Genomic DNA, 18,341 nt, shown 5'->3' on the forward strand with positions numbered 1-18,341 from the left:
TGATTCTGGGGTTCACTGTACAGTCCCTTTCGACTCACATGCCGGCTGTGGACCCTAATATAAACTTTATTGGAAATCCAGATGATGTTTCAGTCCCCATATGTTCTATTCCTAGTCTTCTCGGTGTTTTTAGAACACTGATGTGATGAAGGGTACTATTTTGGGAGTATTATAAAGGATAAAAACAATCATAAAATATTATGTCCATATGCTGCTATATTCTACTGGCTAATATTTTATGTAGGATTTTATATTGATATCCATAAGGGGGATGATTCGGTTGGTTAAGCATCTGCTTTGGCTCAAGTCATGATCCTGGGGTCCTGGGATTGAGCCCTGAGGGGGTTCTGGAGTTGTGCCCTGCATTGGGCTCCCTGCTCAGTGGGGACTCTGCTTCTCTCTCTCCCTCTGGCCCTCTCCTATCCCACTTCACTTGTACTTTCTCTCTCTCAAATCAATAATATTTTAAAAATTCCTCTAAACAGGAAAAAGAAAACATTTCAATTTTTTCTTGAAACCATCCTCAAGAAATCAGGTAATGTTTAAAGATTCCAAAATATGGGGGCACTGGTGGCTCAGTGAGTTAAAGCCTCTGCCTTTGGCTCAGGTCATGATCCCAGGGTCCTGGGATCGAGCCCCGAGTCGGGCTCTCTGCTCAGCGGGGAGCCTGCTTCCTGCTCTCTCTCTCTGCCTGCCTCTCCGCCTACTGTGATCTCTGTCTGTCAAATAAATAAATAAAATCTTTAAAAAAAAAAGATTCCAAAATATGCATCTCATTTTGAAATCACGGATTGAGTTGTACTTTTATTGCTGAGTACTTATATAATTTTATAATTATTTTAATATTATGTCTTATAGAGCACTTTTTGTCATAAATCAAAGCAAAAGCATAAGGTGCCAAAATATTTGAAAATATTAATTTGGTTCAAAACGTCTTTCTCTGTATTGTCATTATTGTACAGGACAAAGTTGGCATAAGTGAAAATTTGGTTAAATGTCTAATTTTGTTCTTATAAACCCCAGCTCTTGATATGTTAGCACAAATCCGAGTTCTAGTATGTTAATCTCTGGGTAATCAAATATGCCTAGGAAAAAATAATCTGCGGGGAACAGCATCTACAGACCATATGATTTGCATTATTAGTACTTTCCATGTAATAATTCTACACATTGTTATCATTAGCAACACTATTTCAATCATGAATATCACCAAGAGGAATCATTTCTGAATTGTCTCTATTAGGCCATGATCAAGAGGAAAAAATACAAGACTGAGTTTTCCTTTAGTGCTGTATCTGACATTTTTAAATAGACTCGTTTTCTGTGGTTTCATGTAACCTATTACATTTGTCACTGGATGGCATGGAGGCCTGTCTCTCATTAGCACTTCCGCTAGCACTTGAGAAAAGTATCCCCAAAGAAAAAAGATTCAGTTTGCCTCCCCTGGATTTGGAAGCATTTGATTTTTTTTGAGAATTTCGGTAAATATCATCTCTAATTTTAGTTGAATACCCCTCACCATATGATATTACAAGATATAACTAACATACTATCCGCCTAGAAATATGTTTCTCTTTGATCCTAAAAATGGCTTTTGATTAAAAAATTGGCTCTCCATTATGTTAAGAGTGACATAGAATTTAAGTGGTGGTGGGGGAGGCCGATCTGTAAAAGGCAGAACAAAGGAATAGATCAGAATTAGATCTGTGACTTTTTTTCCATCTCTTAATTTCCCCCTCCTTTATGTTTATCTGAATCCCAAGATTTCCCTGTAAACTTCTGTAAATTGGGAATTTGTTTATTCACTTTGCGCATTTGAAATATGCTTGTGGTATGCCTTCGTTAGTTAGGTTTTCTTTTATATTCACCGACTCTAATTGGGACGAATGCATCCACATTATAGCAATTACCAAAATTATAATATTGGTCTGTTTTCATATGTATGTCCCCCACTCTGTTACTTTTCAGGAGGAGAGACAGGGTTACTGTGTTGTGTTCTAATATAGCAAGACTATTGTGCTGAGTTCTGCCAGGACATGACTTTTGAACTGGTATTGGGGGTGAGAATGGGTCCTTCCCAAAAGGTCATTCTTGGTGTCTACCATCCAGAGAACAGGCAAAGTCTTCAGATAAAACCAGAACAATTGTAAAGGGGAACCAGCTGATAAATAACTGGGCCTTTCTTATCCTCTTTGAGCCTGAACTGTGAGGAGTCTGGGTTTCCAAAAGGACACTTTCAGGTGAGGATGCTGATGGGGGCCCAGATTGAGTTGGGACCGTTGCGCATCACAGAGTAAAATTGAGTAAGCCATAGCTTGTAAGTTGGTTTGCTCTAGATGCATGCTGCTCTCTCTGTGTATTTACCTTTTAAATGTTTCAGCCCTATCTAAGCATTATTCGGGAGTGCCAAGGCAAGCGCCTGTTTCCATCCTGAGCCTGAGGGTTGGCAGAGTCTTTCTAAGTTAGCATGATGGTAGCCACGAATTGGCCAGGGTCCACAGAGTAAGGGAGAACTCAGGAAGAAAGAGTGAGAACAGTATATCAAGGGGTCAGCCACCCTTTCCACAAGGAGCACTTGCTTCTAATACAAGGCTGTCCATTAAGGAATACTGAACTTCCCTTCAATTATGAACACATCATAACAGAAGGACACATGGAGGTTATTTCATCCAACCTTCTTATGTTACAGATGGGGAACTGAGATCCATAGAGGTTACATGAACTTGCCCATGCTCGTGGCAGAGCCAGCTCAATGTCATTCCACTCTGCAATATTGGTATCAGTGCTCTGGAGAAATCAATTTTCAAGGAGTAAAAATAAATGTTAAAAATCACAGGTTTATGTATTTTTGGAGAGAAGAAATCCACGTTTTGTTTTTTTTTAACCAAATTTGCAAGAGCAACTATGAGCCATAGCATAAATAGTAAAGTTTGGGAGAATGGCAATTTTTTAAAAATTAAAAAAAAATTTAAATTTTTTTAATAAACATATAACGTATTATTAGCCCCAGGGGTACATGTCTGTGAATCGCCAGGTTTACACACTTCACAGCACTCACCATAGCACATACCCTACCCAATGTCCATAACCCCACCACCCTCTCCCTCCCCCCCTCCCCCTGGCCACCCTCAGTTTGTTTTGTGACATTAAGAGTGTCTTATGGTTTGTCTCCCTCCCGAGCCCATCTTGTTTCATTTATTCTTTTCCTGCCCCCCAAACCTATCACGTTGCATCTCCACTTCCTCATATCAAGGAGATCATATGATAGTTGTTTTTCTCTGATTGACTAATTTCGCTAAGCATAATACCCTCTAGTTCTGTCCACATCGTCGCAAATGGCAAGATTTCATTTCTTTTGATGGCTGCATAGTATTCCATTGTATATATATACCACATCTTCTTTATCCAAGAATGGCAATTTTAACAACTTCTTCATCTGTTTTTCCAAGTTGCTGTGAATGAGATTCCAACGGTTAAGTCCCTCCCACTCCCTAATTCCATCTACAAAGCAGTTTCTCCTGAAGGAAAAAGTAGCTTGTATTTTCACTGTAATCTTTTTTCTTTGATGTTCTACTGTAATTGTAACTAAGACTTTGTTGGGAAAATACCTTTATTACAGTAGGATCTCCATTGGGAGGCGTGTGACATTTCCATATCTGATCCCACCTGCTGACAGATGAACGCTAGTTTTTTTTTTTTAATTTTTTTATTATGTTATGTTAGTCACCATATAGTACATCATTATTTTTTTTGTAATGTTCCATGATTATTTTGTGGTTATGTTATGTTTTTTGTAATGTTCCATGATTCATTGTTTGCGTATAACACCCAGTGCTCCATGCAATCTGTACTCTCGTTAATACCCATCACCGGGTTAACCCATCCCCCACCTCACTCCCCTATAAACCCTCAATTTGTTTCCTGGAGTCCACAGTCTCTCATGGGTCATCTTCCCCTCTGAATGCTTGTTTCTATTAGTGTTGGCTGCACTGAAAGTCCTGGTGCTTTATAGTCAGTGCTGATATTTTCCCTCGTTCTTCACAAGTGTTTTCCAGTTCAACATGAGAATGTGCACTTGGATGCTCACTCATTCAATATAATTTCTGACCTCTGTTGACTTGGAAAATTATGTCCATTTCCAAAGTGATTTTTTTTCCTTACTCGTTTTATTAGATATTTTATGCATCACACTTCCTTTACTCAAAGTAGCTAACAAAATAAAATTTGAAAATGTTAATGTCATGGAGTGAGTGAGTGAATGAATGAATAAATAGCACTTTGAAGGAGAAACATTGGTTCCAGGTGTAGCTGTGGTCGCAGTCTGCTAAGTGGCCGTTCACCTTGACTGGGTCATTGGTATCTCATACCTACTCCATGCTTTCAAAATGAGCATGCCTGTGGTATGATGCTGTTGAAATAAACTAATTCAGTTTTGTCCCCAGTGTTTCCTTCTGGCCCTTCTCCCACCTGGTTGGATGGGCATTCCAGGGCAGGGAAGCAGGGTAGGAAAGACACCGCAGAAAACAGAAAGAAAGCAATAGTTGTTTTTGTGTTTCAAGACTGTCTCAGAGAAAGGGGAAGGAACTCCCCTACAGTATTTGGCCTGTAGACTGGAAGATTAAATGGTAAGAGAAAGCTTGGAGACATTCCTTAGGCTGGGGGCATTGAAAGAGAAAGGGAGAAGATATGATTAACCAGGGAAGAATGTGGGGAAAGTAGGGTAGACCAAGCGAGAGGAAGAGAGATGGCATCTGGAGACCATTCAGTGTTCCCTTGAGCAAGCAGCCAAGGTATTCACTATGCATGAGCAATAAAGAAGTTAAGCCAGTGCTCCCGGGATGTCTAGTCTCCTTGTGAGTACCCCCTGGGTCGAGGAGCTATGCCATTTGCTCTTGGGGCTTTCTTCTCAAAGAGAAACTCCCTTGCAGCAGTCAACGTGCTACTAATGGCCCCTAGAGTAGTTCTGACATTCTTTCCAGAGCTTTTGATTGGGCTCTACTCAATCACACTTTGTGGAACTCTCTCTTTCTTTATGTCCCAGGACAATCTACGATCCCTCTGAAGGAAGGCAGAGTCCTAGTCAGTAAGTCTTGTGGTGACAGCAAAATTCTTGTGACCTTGGGTTTTTAAATATTTTCTGGTATATAAAATTAAGAGTTATCCCTTTTTTTTCTTTCAAAGAGGAAAAATTGTTTCAGCTAAGCAAGTTGAGGGATGGGGCCAGAATAAGGCATAGCAGTGGAGAGTTAAGAGAATGATAGAAAGGACTTCTTGAAGCAATACATTCCACCGTGTGATTCTCGCAGGATGGGAAGTGATGCTCTTGTCATGTCCACACCTTGCTGGGATGTTTGAGAACTACAGCTGCAGCAGCACTGTGTGTTCTCACCGCCCCATTTCCATAAGTCAGGGGCAAGTGGAAGTACGAAGTAACCCTCCTATCCATTTTCATCTCTGGACACTGGTTGTTAGTGTCAAAACCTTGAAACACGTATGCCTTTTTTCAGGGCTGTAACTTGCCCTCCTTTCACAGTTCCTGGGGTTCTGAGAGAGATACCTGCCACTTGGGTCATTCTCTGTATGGTGTTAAAGGGACTGTTCAAACCTCTTCTGTCATCTAATGACTGTTACACCCCAGAGTTGTAATTTCAGTGCCAATCATGATAAATCTTGGCAGCAAAGAGCATGTACTTCTGTCATTTCCTATGAAGTCATATACAAAAGTCAAGACCTTTCTTGGGCCGAGAAGAAAAGTGCTGTTTTAGACAAATTATGGGCTACAAGCCTTTGATGTGTGTGATGGTTAATTTAATATGTCAATTTGACTGGTCCATGGTGCCAAGATATTTGGTCAAACGTTATTCTGGATATTTCTGAGAAGTTTTTTGGAGGAGATTAACATTTAAATTGGTAGACTTTGGTTACCCTCTGTAATGCAGGTGGGCCTCATCTAAGCAGATGAAGGCCTTCATAGAAGAAAGATTGACTGCCCCCTACTCCCAAGCAAGACAGAATTATGCCACAAGATTGCCTTTGGACTACAGCTGCAACTCTTGCTTGGATCTCCAGCCTCTGGCCCATCCTGCAGATTTAGGACTTCCCAACCTTCCACAGTCATTTAAGACAATTCCTTGAATTCTCAATCATCCTTGGTCTCCCTCCTTATCTCTGTTTTTGTCTCTCTTTCTCTGTCTCTGTCTGTCTCTATAGGCTCTGTGAATCTATTTATAGTGTCAGTTCCATTTTTCTGGAGAATCCTGATTAATATAACATGTGATCTGTTTTTCTACTTATCTTATTGTTACATAACAAACAACCCTAAAACTTAGTGGCAGAGCTGGGCCAGCTCAGTGACGCGCTGGAGTGAAGATCCACTTTTTTTTTTTTTTAAAGATTTTGTTCTTTTTAAAGCCATTGCTACACCCAACATGGGACTCATACTCATAACCCGGAGATCAAGAGTTGCATGTGCCACTGGCTCAGCCAGCAAGGCTCCCCTAGACCCTCTTTGAAGATGACTCCGCATATGGCTAGTGAATTGCTGCCTGCTGCTGTCCGGGGCTTAGCCAGAGCTGTTGGCCAGCAGCTCTGTTGCCTTCCATGTGGACCACAGGCTACATGGGCTTGTTCACAGCACGGTGACTATATTCCAACAGCAAACAACCTAAGAGAGAGGACCGGGCAGTGGTACCACCCTTCGTGACCTCCCCCAGGAACTCACATAGCATCGCCTCTGCTTAAGGGGGTGGAACTCAAGGACTGCCAGATAAAATACAGGATGTTTAGTTATATTTGGATTTCAGATAAATAACAATATTTTTTAGCCTTAACTGTGTCACGTGCAATTTGGGGGCCACGCATATAGTAAACAGTTATTTGGGTTTTTTGCATTTTTCCCTTGTTACATCTGGCAACCTTCTTACAGACCTGTATTGATGGGAGAAGAGTCAAAGGCACATAGTAAGGAGAGCAAGTGAAATGACAGTATTGTTGTGCCCATAGTTGGAAAAGACCCTCCCTCTGCCCGTCCCAGTCTGCCCTCTGGGCACAAAAGTTGCCATCCCTTACATATGCAAAATGCACCCATCCCTCATCGCCTAGAGCACCAGTTCTAATCCTTTTAACAGTCAGCTTGAAGTTGGGATCTTACTATCTAGACTTGGTCCAGGTGCAGATGAAACTCCTCTGGGGGACATTGTCCCGCAGGTACAATTCCTCGAGTACCGTTCTGTTTAACCTGAACACCTGTGGAGAGAAGAGACAAGTTTTCTATCCCTTATGCATTCAGCCTGAAAGAACGAGACACGCAGAAGTCAGCTGCTATAGACGCTCCCATTCCCAAACAGGAGACGTGAGAGTACACAGCCATTACTTGTTTGGAGTAGCTCTGAAATTCAGCCAGGTATCTGTCACGTGTTCCCTGCTTAGGGCTCAGTGGGATTGCCTGGGAGTTGTTCTCCAGCACTGTTTGCTCTCTGTCCTCTGTGAGTCCCCTGTCCTTTTCCATAAGAAATGGTCTGTTGAAGCTGGGGAGTTTTCTAAGGCTATTTTCTGCCCATGACAGTCTGGGAGTGCAGAGCCCTCTTTTCATTTGTGTTCTCTTTAAAAATGTTCCTTTAAAAATGTTGTGAGCGTTTCATGTATCAATTTATAAGCCTTTCCATTAGACCAAAGTTACACTCACAAATCTTTAGGCTCCCCGAGGGCCCACAACCCATGGGACAATGCCCCTAAGATTCTTAGAGGACCTGTTGTTTTGTTCTTTGTTTTTGTTGTTTGCCTTTATTTAGAAACACCTTCAAATTTAGAAAAAGTTGCAGAACAAAAACAATACAAAGTAAACCTTCTCTTCCCTTTACCCAGATCTGCTTATTGTGTTAGTTTCCCATGGCGGCTGTAACACATTGCCACAGACTGGGTAGCTGAAACCAGCAAAAATGTATTCTCCAACAATTCTGGAGGCTGGAGTCCAAAATCAAGGTGTTGACAGGGCCCTACTCTTTCTGGGGTTCTTGTGGAGAATTGGCTCTGTGCCCTCCTGGCTGGGGCTGCTGCCGGCAATCCTGACATCCCTGGGCTCATGGACAGACCACTCCAACCTCTAGTTCCTTTATCACGTGCCCTTCTCCCTGGCTTATCTTCTCATTATCTTTTTTCTCAGTGATGTCTGTCTGTGTGTCCCTTCTCCTCTTAGGAGAACACTGGTCACGCTGGATTAAGAGCCCATCCTACTCCAGTTTGACCCCAGTTTACCTTAATTACACCAACAACCCTAGTTCTAAATAAGGTCCCATTTTGAGGTTCCAGGAAGGACATGAATTCTTGGGGGGATGCTATTCAACCCAATACCCCTGTTGGCAATGTTTTACCCTGCCAGGTTTCTCATGTGCACTTTCTTTCCTCTCTCTTCTCATTCTCTTGTTCTGTGTCTGTTTCTTTCAGTTTTAGTGTCTTCCAGCTTCCACCCCTGTGTTCCTGTTCTGATTGATTTAATTTTCTTTTTGAATGTGGAGGGCAATGGAATGCTTTCAAAAGTCAAAGATATTTCACTCCCTCTCGTGTCTTTTACACTGCATTCTCCCTTCTTGCTGGTAACCAACTTCATTATTTTCTGGTGAATGCAACCTGTATTTCTGTTTTGTCATGACAAATAAAGGCGTATATGTCTATTTTTTTTCAGCCTTTCACAAAAGGTAGCATAGTCTTTAGCATTTTGCTTTTTTCACTTAATAATATCTCCTAAAAATAACTCCACAGCAGTTCATAGTGATCACCCTCGTTTTTAACAGCTGCATAGTATTCCATTAAGTGTATATCCCAGAGTCGATTCAGCTGCTCTCCTGTGCTTGGATGTTCAGGACGTGTCCAACATTTTTAATTGCAAAAGATGCTATCATGAATAGCTTTGTGCACATTAACTTTCTTGTTGTTGGAGGGGTTTCCTCTAGGTAAATTTCTAGCAGGGGGATTTATGGGCCGAAGAAGCATTCATGGTTCTGTTAGATATCGCCAAACTGTTCTCATAAACGGGGTCCTTCCCCTTTCGTATCTCCACCAGCAACATACGAAACCCTCAATTTCCCACAGCTTTGCCAAGAAAGTGCACTGCACATTTTTAAATTGTGTTAATCTATAGGGTAAGAAATGACATTTCAGTGTGGTTTTACTTCTATTTTTCCTACCATGAGTAAGAACAACACCTTTTCATGTTTTGGAGCCATTTTTATATCTCTTTTTGTGAATTGTTTGTGCTTTTGCCCCTTTTCCTGCCAAATTTTAAAATTAGAGCTATGAGCCCTTTATCTGTCATATCTGTCATGGATATTTTCTCCTCAGTTTCATTGCTTCTGGATTTTGAGTTATGGCAAAGAAGTCTCTTTCTACATTGTAGCTAAAATGGCACTCACGTATATTTTCCTCTGACGCTTTCATGCTTTCATTTAGCTGACTTTGGTATTTGTTCTGTTCCCCACTTCTTTTCTTCTTCTGGAGATTCCTGACCTTTTTGTCAAGTTAAAAAAAGTGAATAAAGGTATTTTATTCAGAAATTTTGGTGGTGTTTATCAGGAGTCATTCAGAGGATTGAATCCACTATGCTGCTGGAAATATATGTAAGCTCATCTCTCCTCTGCACCCCTTGAAGAAGACATGTTTTAGTTACCCAGTTCCTAAACTTGTCGTCTTACAACCTGTCAATCCTTTTGGTCATTTGCTTTTGCTTAAGCACATTATTTTCCTTCACAGCTATTGAAAAAAGAAGAGTGCTTGCTAACTTTTTCCTCAAAGTTTCCTTCTGTCTTTACTTAAAATATTAAAATATATATTACTTAGCTAAATCTGTATTTTTTAAAGGAAAGATCTCAAACAAAAGCAAGCTTAATTTGAAAATACGGTGCTTGAAATCGGTATGTGATTAGCAAATATTAAGACAATTCAAATTTCCTCAAGATAAGCCCAAACAGAAGCAGACTATTCAATATAACAGATATTTGTTTAACAAAGGAATGAAACTCAGATGATCAGTTATAAATATTTAAATTGTCCAGAAATGCCCTTCATTTGGAGATCATTAACCATTCGAAGGCACCTATGCTACTTTCTCTGTGATCTAGAAAGGACAAGGTATAATAGCTCATAGTAATTGTACACGTGGCTCTTTTGTAGCCAAAAAGGTGCCAGGATTTCTCATAATGGAATTTCTATTTATTCACAAGTTGATTACAGATGAAAACAAAACTCAGAGTTTTGGGAAATCGCTCTTTCTAGTCCCAGTGTGCGTTCCTGGGCCTGATCTAGTTTCATCATTACTCCTTGCACCTGGAGCTTTTGCATTCAGCACTAAGGACAATGCTCGGTGTCGTCTGATACAGAAATACATGTGATTTTGCACAGGCTGCATCCAAGCGAAGCTTAGTTTCCTTTCAGCGGATTTTGGGTTTCCTACCCTCTAGACTTCATTATAGTTTCTTTTAGATTCTGAATTTGATAAAAGGTTTTTGACGAGCTGTTGGTTAAAAAAAGAAAGCTGCTAGGATTTTTATCAGGCCAGATATAATCTTCACTGTCAAAGATGCATTTTGAAAAAATCATTGTCATTTTAATGATAAAGCGTGGAAATCTAAGAAGAAGCTTTGCATAAAAAAATTTCCCCTCGAAATGCTCCCCAAATTCACAGTCCATACGGAATGTTCCTCGTTAAGCTTTTCACTCAATTCTTAGTTCCCAGCAGCTGCGTGGTCTCTGTGGCTAGCTCTCTGCCGAGCGTTCGCTTCATCAGTGTTGGTGGGCTCAAAGCATAATACAATAGTAATAGGCAGTACCTGAGGCCATGTTGGCAAATCTCTTAGATCTGGAATGGTTTCAGTGATGCTCTGATACTAAATATGGATCAATAACCATCACAGTCTTTAATTCCCAGGTGAGAAAGTTATTGGCTTTATAGGAGGCTATAAATAATGCAGGGAACACAGCTGTCAAGTTATTTATTATTATTATTTTAAAAGATTTTATTTATTTATTTGAGAGATTGAGAGGGAGAGCACAGAGGATGGATGAGAAGGAGAAGCAGACTCCCCATTGAACAGAGAGCCCAATGCCGGACTTGATCCCAGGACATGGATTTCACGACCTGCACTGAAGGCAGACGCTTAACTAACTGAAATACCCAGGTGCCCCTGTCAGATTATTAATAAGTTAATTCTAAAAATGTGGACTATTTAGGGCCAAAGCTATGGACAATATCAAAGGAAACTAAGTACATTGAAATGACATGACATTTGATGTGAGATGTCTGTAGAAAATTTGAAATTCTCTTTGCTATGGCTCACGATGGGTTTCGGATTATTTTCTCAGACATGGTTCCGGTCTGAAGCTCAGAACAGTTTTGCGGGACAAGCAGCTTAGAAAGCTTCTGTGCCTTTTGAGAGGAATCTGAACCCAAAAAGAGTTCATAGACTGTCAAAGTTTTCTGGCGGCTTTGGCAGTGTTCAGACTGAAATACAGAACTCTGGACTCTTCCTCCAGTGCTCCTTCCTGTTCATCAGGAGAAAATAAAGCATAAGAAGAAAGAAAAAGGGAAATGATTTTAGTTTTATCTATTGTTACAAATCGTAGGTTGATGTTACAAATATTTTTAAACATAAGTAATTTGGTGATCATGAGAAGTGACTTCCCGGGGCTAAAATGTCTTTTTAAAATTCAGATATAAGGTGAACATAAGCTTTGTGGAACAGTAAAGCCCTTGGAGGGAGTCAATGGTAACACTGACTATCCCGGTTATCAGGGTGGATTTTCATCTCTTACTGGGGAGACCCTCAGCATACACTCTCATTCACAGCGGAAGTGCCGATCCTGCCGGGATTTGCTAGGGGTTTTCTAGAGGAAGCACCTCTCTTCTGCACTCTGCGCTGAATGCATGGATGACAGTGCTCTGGAGAGCTAATGTGGGTTTCTATTTACTTAGCAGGACATTTCAGAAACCTCCCTCTGGGACATTACTCACAGATCAGGAGAGAAGAGATGCTGAGAACAAAGACAGACATAGATGGGACTCAGAAGGTTCATGCTAGGCGGTCATCACTGCAAATTTCCCGATGCAGATCCTGGCCTGACACTATCATCCACTGTGGGACAGAGGTCACTTTCCGAGCATTTTTATTCTTGGTGAGAAAATTAATGGGTAGAAGTATCCCAGCACTGCAGAGGACAGTCCTTTTTGTGGCTCTGCTTCTCTCTGTTGCCAGACATCTTAGGGCTCATGCATCTTAAACTGTGGAACAAAATCCCCCATTCTTATTTCTTGGCTCTTAAGAAATTAGAGTTTCAGTCTCTAGTTCATTTGGTTACATATGTGCAAAATACTTAAAGCACATGTGCAAAAATGGGTTTGGATGCTTTTGATGAGCTGGTTAAAGCATATTCCAAGATACCATTTAGGGACCCTATTAGGTCGCAAAAGTTCTTTGCAAATCCCACTTGAATTTTGTAGCACGATGGTCTGTGTTAACAGTTTTTAAAATACAAGTTACTAAGCGTAAAGCCTAGTGAGAGCATCTCTGCTGAGTTCAGGCACTTTTCCTTTGGGTCCCTCAAGGTTTAGAGCTTTGCATTTTTCCTATAGCTGGGGCTGGGGTTGGGGCTGGGGCTGGGGCTGGGACTGGAGCCAGGGCCAGTGTTGACACATGAAACAACTCTTTAGAACACAGAAGGGGATTTAGGAAGTTAAGTGTAAACCTACTAACGGCTGGAAGAAATCTTATTTGTGATAAATCAAGACTTGGAAGTACAAATGGAACCAAATCATGGAGCTACGTTCTTGAGCAGCCTTATTCTTACTCCCCACAATCTGGAGTCTGTGCCTTCCCTGCATTTTTCTGGCCACAACTGCATTCATGTCTATGCTCAGGTGCTCAGGTCGACAGACTGTTCTACTGGTTCAACCCACTCACACAGGTAGGTCTTCAAAGTCCAGTCCCCCTGCGGCCTCTGTGGGCAGAAAACGGGATGGAAGGAAGACATCTTGGCATAACGTTCTTTGTTCAGGCATTTTTCCAGGCTCTCATCCAACAGCCACACTTGCCACCAGAAGCATCTTTTGCAAACACAAATCCAGTGATGTCACACTCCTCTCAGACCCTTCTGGGACGCTGCTGCAGGTGTTCAAACAGTTCATGCCCCGGCTATCTTGTGTTTCATCATCTTTGCTTATGTGGTCCCTTCTGCCTGGGAAAAGCCAGCCACCACCACCACCACAACAAAACCCCAAATTCATTTAGCTCTCAAGGTTTTGTTTTTGTAACTTTTGTGAACAATCCCATGATCTCCCACCTTTATCTGTACTTCTAAGCCAGAACTAGGTGTGCTATTCTTTATGCACCCACAGAATATAGTGCTGACTTACAGATTATATTACAGCTGGCTATTTGCACTCGTGTGTGCTTATGAACGAGCACACACCCTTTTTAACTGCATGTCGAGCTTGTTGTGGGCTGAGCCATTTCTCCTTTCCACATGTACAGTGGAGGCTGTTAGAAAATAAGGAATCCATCAATTAAAGGAGAAAACACAAGAACCCCTGAGGATCTATGAGTTTTCTGATTCTCAGAAGATGTCATTGACTTTGGTGGCTTCACCTATGCTCTAAACACTGACGATTTCCTCTCTGTCCTACGCCTCTGTCCTGAGCTCCAGCTTTGTATGTCCAATACCTATTAATCATCTCCACCTGGATGTTTCTCAGGCACCTCAAATACAACATGGCCCACGGGTCACCCCATTATCTCCCTCAAATGCCCAGTTTTATTTTCCTGATCCCAGTGAATGTCATCACCAGTAGCTTACACTCCCAATCTTGGAACCATCAACTTCACGAGGTATTTGTTGAGTGTCTGCCTCGGACATTGCCCTGGGAAAATATTTCTATATACATCGTCTAATCATTGGCTTGTATACCAGCCTTTCGGCTCTACTCCACCATATCTAACCTGATGTCAGTCGGCTCACTTCGATTGCTACAAAGTTCCTTTTCCCCCTCTTCTCCTCTAGGCAGCAAGTGTCCTAGTGGAAGTTCCCAAGCCTGTCACTTGTCATTGGAATACACGCAGAATAAGGTCCACATTCAGCTTGTCATCCAGAGCTCTATGTGATCTTCTCTGACCCAACTATCTAGCCTCTCCTCCTTTAATGCCCTTTTATACCAGGGCTTCCATCTCCAGCAACACTGATGGACTCTTTTTTTTTTTTTTTGCAGGCTCTTCTCTACCATGGTGCCATCCTGAGGTGTTCTATTTCCTTGGAGGGCCTTTCTCCTTTTCTACCAGCCTTAAATATCCAGCTCCACCTCCCATCTTCCAATTTTCCAGTATCTGGAAGATTAGATTAGATTAGATTAGATTTTAGTAATCACTGTCCCTCCTACACTTCCAGAATTCTTGCTTTGTGTTATGGTCCTCACAGCCATCCCAGGATTGCTGAGCATGAAGTGCTAGAGTGGACAGGTTGTATCTTGGGTTGGTCTGTCTGGTTCCACTTCTAATTTAAAATAGGACAGTATATCATTGGTCATAATCCCCATGACCTTGGATTATTATGTCCCGAATCTGTGGATGGAGAACATCCCAAACCAATGCACTTTTGGGAACTTTGCTGCTTCATTTGGTTAAAAATAAAAAAGTTATTTGGAACAGGTAATTGTCCTGTGAAAACAAAACCAGACAAAGCAAAACCTTGGACTAAGAGCGGTAGGCTTGCTGTGGAAGTTTCAAGGGAAAGGGCAGGGAGCGGCCAGCTGGGTTAAGGAGGCTTAGCTGCAGACAGTAATAAAACCAGATGACCGTGGCAGTGATAAGATGAAGGCAGGCTTTGGAATAAGTGTTGCACATTTGTTGGGGTGCCTTAGGTAGCTTGCCTACTTTGTCACAGTCCTTGGCTTAAAGGCAGCTCTGCCTGAAGGGGTCAGACACTAATTATGAGTTACCAACTTCTTGACTCTTTCCTGCGTGGCCTCTCTGAGAATGGGGTTTAAAAGGAAGACTGAAAGAAAGGAGTCCTAAGGTCTAGACATCCATGGGGCTGGCTGGTCAGAAAGCCAGGTTGTCTGAGGGAGGAGTGAGGGAAGAAAGAAGAGAAAGAACAGAGACACGGGGAGCATGGTGTCAGACGGACAGATGGAAAGAAACAGAAAACATTGGTTTGGGGCTGGCCTTGGCCAGAAAGGGAGTAGAATGAGCCAGAGACCCCGCCCACTCTGCCTCACTGGGGAGCCTCACCCAGACCATGCATCTGGGAACAGGGACAAAACTTGAGGCCATAATGGCTTTTCTCTCCAGTGAGTGCAAGAGTTAAGCTCATATAAAGAGAGCTGATGGAGAGGGGGCTGTGCCAGAGAAAACAGACAAGCAAAACAACCTCATCCAAGACTGCAGGCTGAGAAAATGAAATAGGAACATGGATTTCTTTCTGACATGGGGCTTGGCTGTGAATCGCAAAACATGCAAAGGGCCTGTTGGGGAAACAGATTACACAGAGAAGACCATTCCCGTCAAGATTGGTTAGTCCTCAGAGTACATCCTATTTCCACCTCTTGCATCAGCTGCCCTAAAATCTGGGTTTTTCTACCTCAACAACTATTGACATTTTGGGTCAGAGAGTCCTTTCTCCTGAAGGGCTGTCCTGTGCACTGTAGGATATTTTAGCAGGATCTGTGACTTCACCTATAAGATGCCCATCACACCCTCTCTCCAATGTGACAATAAAAATTTCCAGATGCTTCTAGATGTGCCATGGGGGTTGGGTACAAGATCTCCCCCATCTGAGAATGACTGGCTTATATGTTCTAAAGGAGGAGGTTTCTTTGTTACTTTGTTCAACTATTTCCTGGTCTAGTTTTTTTTTTTCTTCTTCTGTCACTGGACTAGATTTATAAAGCCTGTTCCTTCATTCAATCAAGTTTCCTTCTCATTAAAGTGCTAATAAAAAATGACATTTTGGAAGTGCAAATGAGATAATGTTTGAGGAATGGTAGATCAACTGTGTCTTATTTAGCTAATTAGCAACATAATTAGTACATTTACAAAATTATTAACAGAAGCAGTGTAGAGGGCTTAATTGACACACTGAATCTGGTGTCAGAAAACCTGTTGCCCGGTCTCTGCCCACACATGTGGGCTACCAAAGCTTGCCCTTGCCAAGTGGGTTCAAGGTGCACACCCACACTGAGATCATCATTTTATTTTTCCACTTTACAAAGCTAGAAGCACATAGTAAAAACTTTCTACTAGGAAACTTTCTGCAGAATGGTTTGTCTCTGTCCCAATAGTAATGCACCATTAAATGCATAAACCACAGAAGGTGGGGTTTGTGTCTGAAATCTCAGAGAGACACATAGACGTAAAGAAACCAAGAATCAAACAGGTAGAAATCGCAAGAGGGATCAATTTGGTGAATTGTATTGGAATAACCACAGACATGTTCATCAGAAAGAGGAAAATAAGAGATGTCTTTAGCAACTGACTGAAACAGAAAAATCATTAGAAAAAAAAATATCACAAGAGGCTAAAACTGACTTACTCCATAGAAAAAGCTCTAATACTTATTATTATTATTATTTTAAAGGTAGGTGGCAGTAGCATCCCTGAGCAGGTTGCCTATATGCAGCGTCACTTTAGAGGGATTAATTTTAGACCAACTGGCTTTAGTTCAATTGTCTTTGTAGAAAATTGCCCTGCTCTGGTGATTCTGGGGTTAGACCGGCAGTTTTTGGAGTGAAAATAAAAACAGTGTTGGTGGATATAGGAAAAGCAAAAGGAGAAGGTGTTAAAGGACATGTCCAAAGTCTATATACCTGTGGGCTTGGCACTTGATGGATTGAAGAATGGTCAACGCTGGCCCTCAGTGGAGGTCCCCTTAGCGAGAAGCCTTCCCTCTCCACCCTGGCCCTCAGCAGAATCTCATCCTCCTTTTATTCTTCCTCACAGTACAGACCCCATCTGGAGTTAGGTATTTATTTGTGCATTTATTTATTGTTTGTCTCCTGCACCACTTTCCTCCCAAGCAACATACACACATATAGGTCTGCACACACATACGTGCACACACAGGAATGTAAACTCTTTCATCAGAGCTGGGTTCTCCAGGGCTTTTCCTTCCTGGTCCTTCAGAATACTTAGGCACTGAGTTTTGTTTATTTGTTGATTTAGCATTAGCTGTTGGGCCCTGATGGCTGATCTCACAACATCTCTGCCAGGCAGGCATCCCATCACATCTTCAAGAAACTCACAGAGTAGGGCAGGTTAAATGGGTTCATAAAAAATCTCTCTCTCTCTCTTTTTTAACATGAAGAATAAGATGTTCAGAGATCATACAGCTAATAATGAGATGAGCTGGTATTTAAAGCAAGCAACTAAAATTGTTCTAAAAGGCCTTAGTGCTCTAAAGGAGCAAAAATCATCAGACAAAGAAAGAACTTTTTGTCTGTTCCAAAGTGTCCTTCAACCTCCACCTGGACCCACTGTGAACTATAGGTTTGTTCCATGCTTGGGGACAGAGCAGGGGCATGAAAGCCCTGTGGAATGTCACACAGTTCAAGTGACTCACCTGGCGAGGTGAGGAACAACTGCCCATGGTCCCTAGATTTGGGCTCCTGAGCTTGGAAATTATGCTCAAGAAACTCTTTCCAATAGAAAAACAGAGTAGTTCTACTACTACGCATTTACCCAAAGAAAATGAAAACACGAATTTGAAAAGATACCTGTACCCCTATGTTTACTGCAGCATTATGTACAATAGCTAATTGTTGGAAGCAGCCCAAGTGTCCATTGATAGATGATTCGATAAAGAAGATGTGGTATATATGATAGAATATTACTCAGCCACGAAAAAGAATATCTTGTCATTTGTAACAAAGTGGATGGATCTAGAGGGTATAAGACTAAGTGAAATAAGTCAGTCAGAGAAAGACAAAAATACCATATGATCTTATTCATATGTGGAATTTAAGAAACAAACAAATGAACAGACCTAAAAAAAGAGACAAACAGGGCACCTGGGTGGCTCAGTGGGTTAAGCCTCTGCCTTCGGCTCAGGTCATGATCTCATGGTCCTGGGATCGAGACCCGCATCAGGCTCTCTGCCTGGCGGGGAGCCTACCTCCCCCACCCCTCTCCTGCATCTCTATCTACTTGTGATTACTCTCTCTCTCTGTCAAATAAATGAATAAAATCTTTTTTAAAAAAGAGGCAAACAAAAAAACAGACTTGGAGAACACATTGGTGGTTGCCAGAGAAGTGGATGGGGGAGTGGCTGAAATAGATTAAGGATATTAAAAGTACACTTATCTTGATGAA

The sequence above is a fragment of the Lutra lutra genome, chromosome 9, assembly GCF_902655055.1.
Source record: "Lutra lutra chromosome 9, mLutLut1.2, whole genome shotgun sequence".
Lineage (NCBI taxonomy): Eukaryota > Metazoa > Chordata > Mammalia > Carnivora > Mustelidae > Lutra > Lutra lutra.